A 4,770-nucleotide genomic window follows, 5' to 3' on the forward strand; every position below is an offset into this window, starting at 1 on the left:
CTGCAGGGGAATATGGCCTCATCTCGCGGCGAGAGGGACGTCTCATGGTTTTTCTCGAGTTGCGGCGGGAACCTGGGGTATATTCTCGAGTTACGACGGGGATTTCCCTTCCACACACGTGTTTGTTCAGCGACGTCAGGACTCCTGCCTAGTTACGAGGGACAACTCGGGATTCTCCTCGAGGCTTGGCACGGCAATTGGAACGCCTCTCCAGCTGAGGCGGGAGACCAAGGGTCCCTTTCCACGTGCCACAGGAATCCTGGGACTCATATCAAGTTTCACGAGGAGTCAGGCATCGTCTCCTTTGGAGGCACTGATCTCCGCGTACCTCTGGAGTTTTCAAAGGATTTGAGGCCTCCGGTCGCCATGAAGTGGGGAACTAGGTCTTTCTCTGTGGTCTCCACAGGGGATTCAGACGTCCTTTCATCTTGGGAGATGCAAGACGAGCCTGCATTCAAGTGACTGCAGGGATATCCGGCCTTATTTCGAGTCAGGGCATCGCAGTGTCCATTCCACTTGAGGCCGCAAACTCAGGGTCCCTCTCACATACCTAGAGTTGAAAGAAGCCTCCTCTTGAGGTGCTAGTGGTAAGGTGTTATTCCTCTGGAGTCGAAGCCAGGGACAAACCTCTCATCTCGAGTTGATTTTTGGTCCACGCAGCTCTTTCGTGTTGCTACAGTGACCTCAGGATCCCTCTAGCCTTGAAACAGTGTTCTTGGGGTTTCTCTGGAGTGCCATCAAGGAAATCAAGGCTTCTTTCATGTGTGATGTGCAACACGGAATTGCTCTGCATGCAGTGCAGGGGAATCGGGCCTCATCTCACGGCGTGGGGGAAGTCTCATGGTTTTTCTGGAGTGGCGGCGAGAACCTGGGGTATATTCTCGAGTTACGACGGGAATGGTCCTTCCACCCACGTGTTTATTCAGCGATGTCAGGACTCCTTCCTAGTTGCGAGGGACAACTCGGGATTCTCCTCGAGGCTTGGCAGGGCAATTGGAACGCCTCTCCAGCTGAGGCGGGAGACCAAGGGTCCCTTTCCACGTGCCACAGGAATCCTGGGACTCCTATCAAGTTTCACGAGGAATCAGGCATCGTCTCCTTTGGAGGCACTGATCTCCGCGTACCTCTGGAGTTTTCAAAGGATTTGAGGCCTCCGGTCGCCATGAAGTGGGGAACTAGGTCTTTCTCTGTGGTCTCCACAGGGGATTCAGACGTCCTTTCATCTTGGGAGATGCAAGACGAGCCTGCATTCAAGTCACTGCAGGGATATCCGGCCTTATTTCGAGTCAGGGCATCGCGGTGTCAATTCCACTTGAGGCCGCAAACTCAGGGTCCCTCTCACATACCTAGAGTTGAAAGAAGCCTCCTCTTGAGGTGCTAGTGGTAAGGTGTTATTCCTCTGGAGTCGAAGCCAGGGACAAACCTCTCATCTCGAGTTGATTTTTGGTCCACGGAGCTCTTTCGTGTTGCTACAGTGACCTCAGGATCCCTCTAGCCTTGAAACAGTGTTCTTGGGGTTTCTCTGGAGTGCCATCAAGGAAATCAAGGCTTCTTTCATGTGTGATGTGCAACACGGAATTGCTCTGCATGCAGTGCAGGGGAATCGGGCCTCATCTCACGGCGTGGGGGAAGTCTCATGGTTTTTCTGGAGTGGCGGCGAGAACCTGGGGTATATTCTCGAGTTACGACGGGAATGGTCCTTCCACCCACGTGTTTATTCAGCGATGTCAGGACTCCTTCCTAGTTGCGAGGGACAACTCGGGATTCTCCTCGAGGCTTGGCAGGGCAATTGGAACGCCTCTCCAGCTGAGGCGGGAGACCAAGGGTCCCTTTCCACGTGCCACAGGAATCCTGGGACTCCTATCAAGTTTCACGAGGAATCAGGCATCGTCTCCTTTGGAGGCACTGATCTCGGCGTACCTCTGGAGTTTTCAAAGGATGTGAGGCCTCCGGTCGCGATGAGGTGGGGAACTAGGTCTTTCTCTGTGGTCTCCACAGGGGATTCAGACATCCTTTCGTCTTGGGAGATGCAAGACGAGCCTGCATTCAAGTCACTGCAGGGATATCCGGCCTTATTTCGAGTCAGGGCATCGCAGTGTCCATTCCACTTGAGGCCGCATACTCAGGGTCCCTCTCACATACCTAGAGCTGAGAGAAGCCTCCTCTTGTGGTTCTTGTGGTAAGGTGGTATTCCTCTGGAGTCGAAACCAGGGACTAACCTCTCATCTCGAGTTGATTTTTGGTCCACGGAGCTCTTTCATGTAGCTACAGTGACCTCAGGATCCCTCTAGCCTTGAAACAGTGTTCTTGGGGTTTCTCTGGAGTGCCATCAAGGAAATCAAGGCTCCTTTCATGTGTGATGTGCAACACGGAATTGCTCTGCACGCAGTGCAGGGGAATCGGGCCTCATCTCGCGGTGAGGGGGAATTCTCATGGTTTTTCTCGAGTTTCGGCGGTAACCTGGGGTATATCTTGAGTTACGACGGGGATGGCCCGTCCACACACGTGTTTGTTCAGCGATGTCAGGACTCCTGCCTAGTTGCGAGGGACAACTCGGGATTCTCCTCGAGGCTTGGCAGGGCAATTGGGACGCCTCTCCAGCTGAGGCGGGAGACCAAGTGTCCCTTTCCACGTGCCACAGGAATCCTGGGACTCCTATCAAGTTTCACGAGGAGTCAGGCATCGTCTCCTTTGGAGGCACTGATCTCCGCGTACCTCTGGAGTTTTCAAAGGATGTGAGGCCTCCGGTCGTGATGAGGTGGGGAACTAGGTCTTTCTCTGTGGTCTCCACAGGGGATTCAGACATCCTTTCATCTTGGGAGATGCAAGACTAGCCTGCATTCAAGTCACTGCAGGGATATCCGGCCTTATTTCGAGTCAGGGCATCGCGGTGTCCATTCCACTTGAGGCCGTAAACTCAGGGTCCCTCTCAGATACCTAGAGCTGAGAGAAGCCTCCTCTTGAGGTGCTTATGGTAAGGTGGTATTCCTCTGGAGTCGAAGCCAGGGACTAACCTCTCATCTCGAGTTGATTTTTGGTCCACGGAGCTCTTTCGTGTGGCTACAGTGACCTCAGGATCCCTCTAGCCTTGAAACAGTGTTCTTGGGGTTTCTCTGGACTGCCATCAAGGAAATCAAGGCTCCTTTCATGTTTGATGTGCAACACGGAATTGTTCTGCACGCCGTGCAGGGGAATCGGGCCTCATCTTGCAGCGAGGGGGAAGTCTCATGGTTTTTCTCGAGTTGCGGCGTGAACCTGGGGTATATTATCGAATTACGACGGGGATGGCCCTTCCACACACGTGTTTGTTCAGCGACAGCAGGACTCCTGCCTAGTTGCGAGGGACAACTCGGGATTCTCCTCGAGGCTTAGCAGGGCAATTGGGACGCCTCTCCAGCTGAGGCGAGAGACCAAGGGTCCCTTTCCACGTGCCACAGGAATCCTGGGACTCCTATCAAGTTTCACGAGGAGTCAGGCATGGTCTCCTTTGGAGGCACTGATCTCCGCGTACCTCTGGAGTTTTCAAAGGATGTGAGGCCTCCGGTCGCGATGAGGTGGGGAACTAGGTCTTTCTCTGTGGTCTCCACAGGGGATTCAGACATCCTTTCTTCTTGGGAGATGCAAGACGAGCCTGCATTCAAGTCACTGCAGGGATATCCGGCCTTATTTCGAGTCAGGGCATCGCGGTGTCCATTCCACTTGAGGCCGCAAACTCAGGGTCCCTCTCACATACCTAGAGCTGAGAGAAGCCTGCCTCTTGAGGTGCTTGTGGTAAGGTGGTATTCCTCTGGAGTCGAAGCCAGGGACTAACCTCTCATCTCGAGTTGATTTTTGGTCCACGGAGCTCTTTCGTGTTGCTACAGTGACCTCAGGATCCCTCAGCCTTGAAACAGTGTTCTTGGGGTTTCTCTGGAGTGCCATCAAGGAAATGAAGGCTCCTTTCATGTGTGATGTGCAACACGGAAATGCTCTGCACGCACTGCAGGGGAATCTGGCCTCATCTCGCGGCAAAAGGGACGTCTCATGGTTTTTCTCGAGTTGCGGCGGGAACCTGGGGTATATTCTCGAGTTACGACGGGGATGGCCCTTCCACACACGTGTTTGTTCAGCGAAATCAGGACTCCTGCCTAGTTGCGAGGGACAACTCGGGATTCTCCTCGAGGCTTGGGAGGGCAATTGGGACGCCTCTCCAGCTGAGGCGGGAGACCAAGGGTCCCTTTCCACGTGCAACAGGAATCCTGGGACTCCTATCAAGTTTCACGAGGAGTCAGGCATCGTCTCCTTTGGAGGCACTGATCTCCGCGTACCTCTGGAGTTTTCAAATGATGTGAGGCCTCCGGTCGCGATGAGGTGGGGAACTAGGTCTTTCTCTGTGGTCTCCACAGGGGATTCAGACATCCTTTCATCTTGGGAGATGCAAGACGAGCCTGCATTCAAGTCACTGCAGGGATATCCGGCCTTATTTCGAGTCAGGGCATCGCGGTGTCCATTCCACTTGAGGCCGCAAACTGAGCGTTCCTCTCACATACCTAGAGCTGAGAGAAGCCTCCTCTTGAGGTGCTTGTGGTAAGGTGGTATTCCTCTGGAGTCGAAGCCAGGGACTAACCTCTCATCTCGAGTTGATTTTTGGTCCACGGAGCTCTTTCGTGTGGCTACAGTGACCTCAGGATCCCTCTAGCCTTGAAACAGTGTTCTTGGGGTTTCTCTGGAGTGCCATCAAGGAAATCAAGGCTCCTTTCATGTTTGATGTGCAACACGGAATTGTTCTGC

Source organism: Cervus elaphus, chromosome 10 (genome assembly GCF_910594005.1).
Source record: "Cervus elaphus chromosome 10, mCerEla1.1, whole genome shotgun sequence".
In the NCBI taxonomy this organism is placed as follows: domain Eukaryota; kingdom Metazoa; phylum Chordata; class Mammalia; order Artiodactyla; family Cervidae; genus Cervus; species Cervus elaphus.